The 12,351-nt window shown below is 40.3% G+C and overlaps 1 long non-coding RNA gene across 1 annotated transcript in view; it reads right to left on the bottom strand.

Moving 5' to 3' along the window:
• LOC132521006 (uncharacterized) overlaps nucleotides 1-9,861 on the bottom strand; it is a 250,720-nt gene extending 240,859 nt beyond the window's left edge. Inside the window, exon 1 of the long non-coding RNA XR_009540679.1 lies at nucleotides 9,759-9,861. This is a non-coding gene — a long non-coding RNA (uncharacterized LOC132521006). The remainder of the gene's footprint in view (nucleotides 1-9,758) is intronic.
• Between the last annotated feature and the right edge of the window lie 2,490 nt (nucleotides 9,862-12,351).

Here is a 12,351-nt window from a genome sequence, read left to right as displayed (position 1 = left end):
TGTTCTACCAGTTACAGATCTCACTCAGCACTATGATCCAACCTGGATCCTTCCATGTTGTTCTCAAAGATGGACATGAATGACTTCATCAGATGTAGGCCCAAATCTCAGTGTGCTACATTTCTGTCATTCCTGTAACTTCCTGATCTACCAACTCGATTCTGCTGTCTTACCAATAGTTCCAGCTCAAGGAAAAAAATGTATTGAATATTATGCTAAGGAGCAAACAATGACCTTTGGGTCAAATTCACGAGATCTTCTTCAGACTGGACCTGAAGACTATGAACTACCCAGAGAAAAGACACAGCCTGTGCACAGAGGTTAATGAGAACAGGACACATTTTAAAAACGAAAGCAAATTCATATACTAGAAGGGAAAAGGTGCAAGAGAAGAAGAGTGAAGAGGTTTGAGGATGGAGGGAGAGAAGAGGGGCCAGACCTTGTAAGTCATGTTAGGAATTTGGACTATATCCTGAGGGCAAAGGGGAGCCACTGGCTGATGTTAACAGGAGAGTGACGTGATTGAATTTGCATTTTACAAAGATCACAGGTGAAGGCTGTTCTGGGGACTCCTACTTTGACAGGGAAGTGGGAATAGTTAACCTCTAAGGTCCTGTCCAATGCAAGGAGTCTGTAGTTCTAATGCTTAGCTAATCAGGAAACTCAAAGGAGGATTAGCTTCTTCTTGGAGGATTTGTGCTTTCCCTGTCCTCATAAAATTGTCTAAGATTCACCACTCCTATTGGGTGAGGCTGTATGTGTGTGTGAGTGTGTGTGTGTGTGTGTGTGTAAGTAATGGGGGGAAGAGGGAGGTATACATCACAATATCCTAGCACCCTCACATGTCACTGCAGAATAAGTTCTCACTGTCACGGACGGTTCTTTTCAGCTCAGCAAGCCAGGATGCTAAGAGCTGCAAACATCAGTGAGACTAATTCATAAGCTGCAAAGTACACAAGCACCAAATACCAATATTGGAAGAATCAAGGAAGTGACAAAAGGTTGACAGATACTTGATTAAAATTTCATTCTTACCAAGCAACATGCTGTCAAAAAAATGTAACAGATGATTACGTGGTAAATTCAGAATTCCTTAGGTCACTTGTTAAGAAAAATCATCCATAACTTGTAAATGGACAAGAGGATGCGTGCGAATTGTTTCAAAGTCACACTGAAACAGTGTTGAACAGACCCATTTGGTCAAGGATTACTTAATTTTCTAAAATAATCTACCATCGCTAGATTTTGATATTTGAAATATAAATTAAAGGCTCAGGTTCTGTGAAGTTACATGTTATCTTGTAAACCTGCATCTGGTACAGAAGCAATATTTTCTGTCTGAGAGAAAAATAACCTCAAATGTTACAGCTTCTTCTACTGTTGATGATTAACAGTTTAATTCTAATGCAGCAATCTAACTTAATATTCCTTTTTTACATCATCTATAAACAACCAGCTCCTCAAATGCTCTTTGAACCAGCTTTATGATTTTACTGTTTTTCTCATTAATTAATGAGTTGGATAATATCTTTGGTATGTGTTCATTCTACATTTGCATCAACGTCATGTTTTAACTTTTTGAAAATTATACTTTGACATTCTGAGCACTAAAAATTTTAGTGCAATACTTCACTGTAGTCTTGCTGCTGGATTTTAAATTTGATTGTTGGAGGTGATCTTTTTTTTCATAATGGGTCCTTCCTCTGTTTTCTTCATCTGACAGTGGTAATATCAAGTAAACTAGCATTGGTCAGACTTGTACATCCTCACTTCTGGTGTCTAAGAAAAAGACAACACATACGAGAAAATATTTATACCTGGGGGCAGAAGAAGCAAATACATATCCTTTCCTTTTGGCCACTTCCTGTCTTCATTTTTAGGGCTAAAAATTCTCCCGAGGCAAAAAAATATATATATATTATAGAAATATCTTCCAAGTTGTGAGAAAATTCTTGTCTACTTGAACAAATGGAATGTATGTTTAAAACCAAATGAAAATGTCCCTTTCTGCTTTGTCAGTTTGGTGGGGTCTGGAGTCATCCTTATTACTCAGTCCTACAGAGTTCTTACACTTCAGAGTTTCCACTTTACACAATAAATGTGCATGAAAGTGGTGCTGGTACAAGACAATTCGTTTAGTGGTGGTTTCTTACAGATACATGAAAACCAGTAAGAAAAATAAAAGATTGAATTATGGAAAATTTTCTCAAAATCTACCAGCTGAAAGAATCCAAACCTTTTGCTTCATTTCCTACAGAGCTTATGCTTTCAAATTAAAATAAATTGTGGTATATGTATTTATGACCACCACCTGAATTTTCCATATACTCTGAGCCTGCTGTTTTTCCCCCATGTAGAAAAGCATTTATTCCCCAACCACCGTATAAAAAGTACAGAGAGGAAATGAGCAACCCTGGTTCAGTACCATCATGCTAATCTACAGTTAAACTTCTCTTTTTGTCTAATGTCCTTTAGAATCACTTGGTCTTCTTAAAGTCTGTTATCTGGGTTCGTGTGGTTTCAAAAAACACAACATTGGTTTTAATAACCCAGATTTGCAATGATTTTGATTGTTAGCATAAATTTCATCTTTTATGCCAGAAGCATTTCTTGTTTCAAAACCATTCAGCCCGTAAATATTATGCTGTTCTTTTTCTGGCTTTTACTGGATCTGACAACTTGAGCCGCTGCCATCAATGTACATTATGGTACCAAGTACAGTTCTCAAACATGGGATGTACAGAGGTTGCCCGTTAATATTACAGCAGGAATCTTTTTTATTAAGATGGTTTCTGAAAAGACCTCTGATGGATGCTGCAGCTCTAGACAAATCCAGGGTGGATGTTTGTCAGCAGCTGTCTGAGTCCCTGTGACAGTGCCCATGGACAGGTTGCCAGGCTGGAGCAGTGTTCTCAGCGGGAGGAAATGGAGGGGGCTGGGCTCCGCAAATTCCTGAGCCGGAATCACCCCTGTGGAGAGCCTGGTACCCAGCGCCCCACATCCCGCAGCCCAGGGGCTAAGCTGGTAATGGAGGAAGGAGGCTGAAAAGGAACTGGTTACTTGGCATTTAATAAATGAGCTATCTGAAAATCATTTGTATTGTGAGGAAAAACAGTTTTCTTTCCTCTCGATTTTCTGTGATTTCATTTATTTACTTAATTACTTCAGCCCCACCTTGTTTCAGAAATGATTGGGGGAAGCTTGGAGTGATTTAAGCAGTGCTCCACTGAATATGCACCCAGTAAACAATTTGCTTCTCACTGTTCCATGTCTGTTTTTAGCTTCCAAACAATTAAGCAGGAGCACATAAGCTCTCTCAGGCTGAGCCTGCACCCTGAGCAACTATCACTTCACAGTGAGGGGGAGGGAGGGTGAAGAGAAAGCCAGTTAACATTTTCCATGCCCCAGACAGCAGCTTCATTTCAGCTAAGATCCAGGGAGGGCTAAAAGAAGTAGAGGCTCCAGAGTCCTTCCAAATTCACCCTCCTGCCCTGTTACTCCTGCCCTCTCAGCCCATTTGGAAAGAAAGGCTGTGGACCCTGCTTCTGTCTAGAGCAGCTCATCATTCTAACTAAGTCAGTTAGGAGAGGAACAGAAGGTTTGGTCAAAGTAAGCAGCAAATCCAGCTGCACATGTTTAAGACACTGGTTGGAAAAGGTTAACTATTTCTTGTGGATGAGCCCAAAGGGAGCAAACTGCCTGCTCAGAGAGCACAAGGGCACAATGCACAAATAGAAGGTAATTTGGGTCAATAACTATCATAAGTCTTAAGAGGAAGGTGGGTGAAGGGAGAGCTGTTCTGAAGCTGTAGAAGAGATGATCTCTTCAGCCAGTGTTAATTAAGACTTCTAAGTGCTAGGAGCACAAAACACAAAAATGGCCAGTAACAAGGCCTGGTCTCTGTCTTTGAAGCGCTCACCATCTAATAGATGCCAATGGAACTGCATTTAATTTGGGGTTGTTTTCTGGAGTCAGCTCTTACAACAAAAACTGAAATAAAAATCCTATGCAAAATTTCATTTGAAAAAATCCTTTAAGAAAGAGCTGGGTTTTCCTCCAGTGTGAGAAGTGATTATTCTTTGATTGCGTCCCTGGTGAAGGAGTTTGTTGTCCTGCATTCAGGTTCACAGTGTGAGAAAAAGTAAACATTTAAACACTAGATTCTTTTCCAGCACAGGGAGACACCCACCAACAGAAGTCCAAGAAACCGAGATCAGCTAGCACAGGGCGAGATTCATGTATCCCAACTTAAACCCACTCCCCATTTCAATAGATATATGCTTTTCTAATAGAGTTGTCACCTTTTTCTTGCTTTCCCTCTTTCTTGGTCTTCTGGTCTGCTTTCTCCCCTCCCCTTCCTCCCATCACCTCCTCAAAATGCGTAAGTTTAACACGTATAAGACGCAACTATTCTGGACCTCACTTTAAACAATGTGAGAAGTACTATGGCAGAAGAAAAGTTGAACCAAAATACTAGAAGATGGTTTTAACAGCAAATCCAGGAGTTAACCTGCTCTGGCTTAATGAGGTTAGATATCTTAATTCCAAAGGAGCACGGTGATGGAGAATGACCAAGAATCTTCCTATCTCATACATCACCTGGAAGACTGCCAAGACCTTGCTGCGGGTTCCACAGCACCCTCTCCATCACCAGGCGGTTGTGGCAGCCCACAGGATTAACCCATTGTGTGCTGGGAATTCTAGCATAATGAGTATTCCGTCATTGTAATGCCATATTTGGGGAAAAAAAATCATGTTAATTTTTTAAATCCTTTTGGCATAATTCCAAGATTTAGATGCTTTTGATCTTCTTTATTTAAAATCTGCAGTGCTGTTAAAACCGTCAAGGAGAGAGTAGAAAATTCTGCCTGGAAGGTAAGAGAAGCCTTCCCAGAATAGGCAATCTTTGAACTCAGCCTTGAACGAATGGGTTGGACAGGATTCCAGGTGGGCGGTGGAGGAAATCATTACTGGTGGCAGAAAAACTGCCAGCACAGAGATATTTTCTTTATTAAGGAAGCACAGAGCTATTCTTCTTTATTAAGGAAGTAAAACTACAAGGTCAAAGAAATCTGCCTTGACCATTCTCTTATCTCCTCTTTGTCCCCACTGTGCTTGTCCCTAATCCCTCCTATCACCCACCAGAGGCACATGTCTTCATTCCAGGGCCTCCTCCAGGCAGAAGCCCAAAGTTCACAGTCCATACTACTTCATCTTCCTGGTTCCCCCAGCAAACAGTAAAACCGTGTACTTGGCTATTTAGCTAAGGTGTTAAAATTAATGCCTTCACCTCTTCCATCAAAATTTCCTCAATTTGCTGCCAAGTTAATCTTTTCCCTGTCCATATCCCGTAGCACTCTGAAGCTCTAATACAATGCTTAAGCACATAATATACCTATTCATAATGTGTTGACCCTTGTTTGTCTCTCCTACCAGGTACAACTTCCCTTTGGCAATAAGGATGTACACAGCTGAATCAACCTTTTCACAAATGGACTCTTTCTGTGGGAAAGTAGAGAAGAATGAGATGTACTGTTTTTATTAATAAGTGATGACATAATGAAAATATTGGCTTCAGAAACAGACTCTTACACTAACTTTGTGCTGTCCATGTTTTGAAAATCCTCTATTTGGATTTTCATTTTCAGAGATGTGTCCTGGTAAAAAAAATGGAAGGGTTTACCACTTCAAATGTAGAACCTGTTCAAACAACTTGGCTCCACTCTGTAAAGCCTTCTGGTTCTCTAATTCATTTTATTCTTGGCAAAAACTGACAAAAATGATTGTTTAAAAAAATCCAGAAGCTTCTTTTGACATCAGGCAGTCTTTACAATGCCACATTGCAATGACTTAAGGGCAAATCAATTTAGAACATATGGGTTAATTTTTCCTATAGAAAACATAAAGGTTTAAAATGATATGGTCCTATATTATTGTACTGTGACTTTCCCATTGAAAACAAAGCAGCCAGACAAAAGAGGTTAATGTATTCTATACAAAACAAGATTTACTTGGTCTTACCTATTTTTACCTAAAATGAATAAATAAATACTTTTGAAAATATGATCTTTAATAGCATAAATTAGTTGATTAATAAATTCATTAGGGACTTCCCTGGTGGCACAGTGGTTAAGAACCCACCTGCCAATGCAGGGGACATGGGTTCAACCCCTGGTCCGGGAAGATCCCACATGCAGTAGAGCAACTAAACCCATGCGCCACAACTACTGAGCCTGCGCTCTAGAGCTGGCGAGCCACAACTACTGCAGCCTGCACACCTAGAGCCTGTGCTCCGCAACAAAAGAAGCCACTGCGATGAGAAGCCCGTGCACTGCACCGAAGAGTAGCCCCCACTCACAGCAACCAGAGAAACCCCACACGCAGCAACGAAGACCCAACGCAGCCATAAATTAATTAATTAATTAAAAATAAATTGATTAATTCATCCAGTAAACCAGTATGAAATGCCTTACATAAAGCTTTATCATATGTTATCCCTCGGCCTTTTTTGCTCTTAACTGGAAAGGATTAGCTTTTCTTAGCTCTCTTCTTAGCATGCATTTTCATCTCTTTAAATGTTGTTCTTATTTCTTAATTAGGATCCCTATGTTTAAATTCTATAGCTAAAGACTGATTCCAGAAGAGTGAACCGATTCCTTTTTTCCAGCAAAATCATGTTCCGAAATCAAGAACTTTTTCAGAATCTATGAAGTCTCCCAGAAATTCGTGGTCCCTACTTTGAGAAACCAATCTTAGAAATAACTGGGATGTACTGTTAATGCAGAGAACAGTAAAGTTATAAATCCCAGTTCTGGCAAAGATGCGATGATTCTGGCCACCTCATTCATTGTTGGTGGCAGTTATAACTTATTAATTTCTTTAGAATGAGACATTGGATATCAAGAACAATAAAAATGTCCAGTATAGCTATATGTTTTGTTTCTCAGATATAAAAGTAACCTGCAAAATTTTTATAAGGATCACTGAAGTCAGATTTTATCATGGTGGGTCCTGGTTCTGCCTGGACAACAAAACCTTTCATTAAATTTTTACAGTATAATTATTTGGAGATAAGTAAAGACAATAGATTACTTCATTCAATAGATAAGAATGAAGCTGTTAAAATATTACTTATTAATAGCATTGATTATTTACATTCAGCCTCATTCCCAAAGAGATTTGAGGTTACTTTCAGAGATGTATAAAGTATAAAAGCGTTTTTTAAATTAAAAAATCAGGATTAATGAAAACTAAGAATGGGAAAGTAAGACAAAGCCAGAACCAAGTTGAGGACAAAATGGTAGAGACTTAAACTTGGAACTAAGCTTCTTAGCAGCCAAGTAAAAAGAGAAAATATTCACAGTGTCTTTGAGAGTAGCAATCTACCTACTGGAAAAACCACAGCCTTGCCTGATACTGAGTCCAGAAAGAAATTTACCCATGCTCCTACTAGGAACAGAGACTGGACTATACCACCATTGGCACCTCTTCTGGTGATATCTGTCCCAATTCCTAGGGAAGCAACAACCACTCTGGGGCCCAGGAGCCTTGAGAATGCCCACCTTCATGCAAAGATTGAGAGATTGTGAGTAACGTCAGAACTTCGTGTTCTTTGGGAATAAAAAAGAGCCTTGTCTTCTCTCTGTCCCCTTGGTATCCTAAAATTTCCATCTTGTTGAGATGAAAAGAACCAACGTACTCTGCAGCCCAGATAACCTAGGCAGCCCCAGGTCCAACCTTTGCATATTTAAGTTAAGAAGTAAAATTTATAACTGATGAGGAATACTATTCAAGGATCTGTTTATTTTCTGACTTTAAACAGTAACTGGAAACATAGCCGGGCTTGAGAATAAGTTGATCAAGGGATGGTGGAAGTTTCAAAAAAGTAGAGGTACTTTCAAAAAAGTAGATACTTCACTGGCACAAACAGCCTCTGTTATCTACATATGATTTCCATCAGAAAGCATTGGCATTGTCTAATCCTTAATGTTAGGTCTGAACCCATTCTCATAAACCCTTCTACATTAGCCAAACCATGATTTAGAACTTCATCCAGTTTGTAGTTCTGCTAATGGTTAAGAGGTAGGAGAGCAGTTTGCTGGTAAGTAACAAATGTTACAAGAATAGGGCTATGAGGAAAAGGATTGAGATCTGAAAGGACCCGGCACAGAGGTGATTCCTATCAGTGGAGGGCTGTGAGATGAGATGACAACACCCTATGGATTTATACAAACCCAAGTGAAAGTCCCAGTTCAGCCACTCTGTCTCATGGGGAAGCTGTTTAGCTTATATTCTCACCTCAGTCTCCTCACATGCAAATCATGGGTAATAACACTTACTCTACAGGTGTGCTATAAGAATAAAGCAATGAAATATGGAAAACACCTGGGAATAAGTGCTTAACTGAGCATAAGTGCTCAGTAAGTGGGAAAATTAAGGTTTTCTAGAAAAGAATAAGACACACATAGGCTTCAATTGCAGTGAAAAAACGTTGGTATGACTAAATGATAACTTCATAACTAAGTGAGGAGAGGAGGGAATAATGGATTCTGCCTGCTTAATCACCACTGTGTACCAAGTGCCTCACACACTTCTGGGCAAATGGGGGGAGTTCAATACATTTTTTTCTTTTTAACTTTTTATTCCCTCCATCTATCTTCCCCTAATGTTAACATCTTACATGAGCATAACACAATTATCAAAATCAGAAATCAAATATATTTTAATGAATATCAAATATACATTTTAAAATTATTAAAATAAGGATATTATCCATTTATCTGGGATATCATTCAGGAAACAGAGGAATAAAAAGTCCCTTTGAGTCTTACACTACAAAGTATCAGAATTCCAAAATTATTTTTGAGAGGAAAAAATAATTCATTTAACTAAAGTGGTCATTTTAAAACAGACTCACTGAGGTGGACCTGTATAACTATTATATATAAAGTATAGGAGCTTTGCTCCTACTTGATCCTTTTGATTCATCAATGTTGGGTTCAAGATTCATGGTGAATGAATGAACTTCAGCTGAGCAAACCAGGATTTATAACAACAAAATATATAGGTACAAATTATGTAGAACATGAGTTATTCTTTCTATTGTGAGAAAAGGACATGTTTCATATCATAACTCTGTGTTATGAATATCTTTATATACCGCATAGACATTTATCACACCCCCACCGATTTTGTGAAGAGACAGTACATCAGGGAGTTACCTAATTTGTGTCACAAACAAGGAAAAAATGTGTCAACAACAGCATTTTTTCCATCCGAATGACAGGTTAGCACTCCAACGGCTGCTTATCCATTGGAATTTCCTGCTTCCCCTTTCACTGAAATGTTTTCTCTTTACAGTTGAAGTAATAAATTGGAATCAATGGGGCAGGGTAGGGCACGACAGTTCATAACAACAGATGGCATCTGAAATAACTATCCTTGGTACACTGGATATAGTAAAATCAATCTACCCAGAATCAATAGGGCCAGATTTTCTTAAAGATTCACAGTAACAATTAGAATTTAAAATAAGACTTTGTAGGGAGACCTTCAAGATGGCAGAGGGTAAGACGTGGAGATCACCTTCCTCCCCACAAATACATCAGAAATACACCTACATGTGGAACAACTCCTACAGAACACCTACTGAACACTGGCATAAGACCTCAGACCTCCCAAAAGGCAAAAAACTCCCCACCTACCTGGGTAGGGCAAAAGAAAAAACAGAGACAAAAGAACAGAAAAAGGACATGCACCTCTGGGAGGGAGCTGTGAAGGAGGAAAAGTATCCACACACGAGGAAGTCCCTTCACTGGCGGAGATGGGGGTGGGCAGAGGGGAAGCTTCAGAGCCATGGAGGAGAGCGCAGCAACAGGGGTGCAGAGAGCAAAGCAGAGAGATTCCCACACAGAGGATCGGTGCCGACCAGCACTGACCAGCCTGAGAGGCTTGTCTGCTCCCCGCCGGCCAGGGTCGGTGGGGGCTGGGAGCTGAGGCTCGGGCTTCAGAGGTCAGATGCCAGGGAGAGGACTGGGGCTGGCTGCCTGAACACAGCCTGAAGGGGGACTAGTGTGCCACAGCTAGCCGGGAGAGAGTCCGGAAAAAAGTCTGGACCTGCCTAAGAGGCAAGAGACCATTATTTTGGGGCGCACAAGGAGAGGGGATTCAGAGCACTGCCTAAACGAGATCCAGAGACCACAGCTATCAGTGCAGACACCAGAGAAGGGCATGAAACGCTGAGACTGCTGCTGCAGCCATCAAGAATCCTGTGTGAAAGCACAGGTCACTATCCACACCTCCCCTCCCAGGAACCTGTGCAACCTGCCACTGCCAGGGTCCTGTGACCAGGGACAACTTCCCCAGGAGAACACAGTGTGCCTCAGGCTGGTGCAACGTCATGCTGGCCTCTGCCACCAAAGGCTGGCCCCGCATTCCATACCCCTCCCGTTCCCGGGCTGAGTGAGCCAGAGCCCCCTTATCAGCTGCTACTTTAACCCCGTCCTGTCTGGGCAGGGAACAGACGTCCGCAGGTGACCTACACGCAGAGGTGGGGCCAAAACCAAAGCTGAACCCCAGGAGCTGTGCGAACAAAGAAGAGAAAGGGAAATTTCTCCCAGCAGCCTCAGGAGCAGTGGATGAAATCTCCACAGTCAACTCGATGTACCCTGCATCTGTGGAATACATGAATAGACAGCAAATCACCCCAAAAATTGACGTGGTGGACTTTGGGAGCAACTGTAGACTTCGGGTGTGCTTTCTGCATCTAATTTGTTTCTGGTTTAATGTTTATCTTAGTTTAGTATTTAGAGTTTATTATCATTTGTAGATGTGTTTATTGATTCAGTTGCTCTCTCCTTTTTTCTTTTATATATATATATATATATTTCTTCCTTTATCTCTTTCTGTGAGTGTGTATGTATATGCTTCTTTGTGTGATTTTGTCTGTATAGCTTTGCTTTTACCATTTTTCCTACAGTTCTGTCCTTTTTTTTTTTTTTTGTATACTTTTTAGCACTGGTTATCACTGGTGGATTTGTTTTTTGGTTTGGTTGCTCTTTTCTTTCTTTCTTTCTTTTTTTATTACTTTTTAATTTTTTTATTTTAATAACTTTATTTTATTTTATTGTTTCTTTCTTTCATTTTTTTCTCCCTTTTCTTCTGAGCCATGTGACTGACAGGGTCTTGTGCTCCGGCTGGGTGTCAGGCCTGTGCCTCTGAGGTGGGAGAGCCGAGTTCAGGACAATGGTCCACCAGAATCCTCCCAGCTCCATGTAATATCAAATGGTGAAACCGCTCCCAGAGACCTCCATCTCAATGCTAAGACTCAGCTCCACTCAATGACCAGCAACCTACAGTGCTGGACACCCTATGCCAAACAACTAGCAAGACAGGAATGCACACAACACATTAGCAGAGAGGCTACCTAAGATCATAATAAGGTCACAGACACCCTAAAACACACCACTGAACGCAGTCCTGCCCACCAGAAAGACAAGATCTAGCTTCATCCACGAAAACACAGGCACCAGTCCCTCCACCAGGAAGCCTACACAACCCACTGAACCAACCTTAGCCAGTGGGGACAGACACCAAAAACAACAGGAACTATGAACCTGCAGCCTGTGAAAAGGAGGCCCCAAACACAGTAAGTTAAGCAAAATGAGAAGACAGAGAAATACACAGCAGATGAAGGAGCAAGGCAAAAAAACACCTGACCAAAAAAATGAAGAGGAAATAGGCAGTCTACCTGGAAAAGAATTCACAGTAATAATAGTAAAGATGAACCCAAATCTTGGAAATAGGATGGAGAAAATACAAGAAATGTTGAACAAGGAACTAGAAGAACTAAAGAGCAAACAAACAATGATGAACAACATAATAAATGAAATTTAAACTGCTCTAGAAGAAATCAATAGCAGAATATCTGAGGCAGAAGAACGGATAAGTGACCTGAGAGATAAAATAATGGAAATAACTACTTCAGAGAAGAATAAAGAAAAAAGAATGAAAAGAATTGAGGACAGTCTCAGGGACCTCTGGGACAACATTAAACACACCAGCATTCGAATTATAGGGTCCCAGAAGAAGAAGAGAAAAGGAAAGGGTCTGAGAAAATATTTGAAGAGATTATAGTTGAAAACTTCCCTAATATGGGAAGGAAATAGTTAATCAAGTCCAGGAAGCACAGAGAGTCCCATATAGGGTAAATCCAAGGAGAAACACACCAAGACACATAATTAATCAAACTATCAAAAATTAAATACAAAGAAAAAATATTACAAGCAGCAAGGGAAAAACAACAAATAACATACAAAGGAATCCCCATAAGGTTAACAGCTGATCTTTCAG

The sequence above is a fragment of the Lagenorhynchus albirostris genome, chromosome 5 (assembly GCF_949774975.1).
Source record: "Lagenorhynchus albirostris chromosome 5, mLagAlb1.1, whole genome shotgun sequence".
NCBI classification, from domain to species: domain Eukaryota; kingdom Metazoa; phylum Chordata; class Mammalia; order Artiodactyla; family Delphinidae; genus Lagenorhynchus; species Lagenorhynchus albirostris.
The sequence above is the reverse complement of the archived record's forward strand: the minus strand, read 5'-3'. Positions and strand labels throughout refer to the sequence as shown.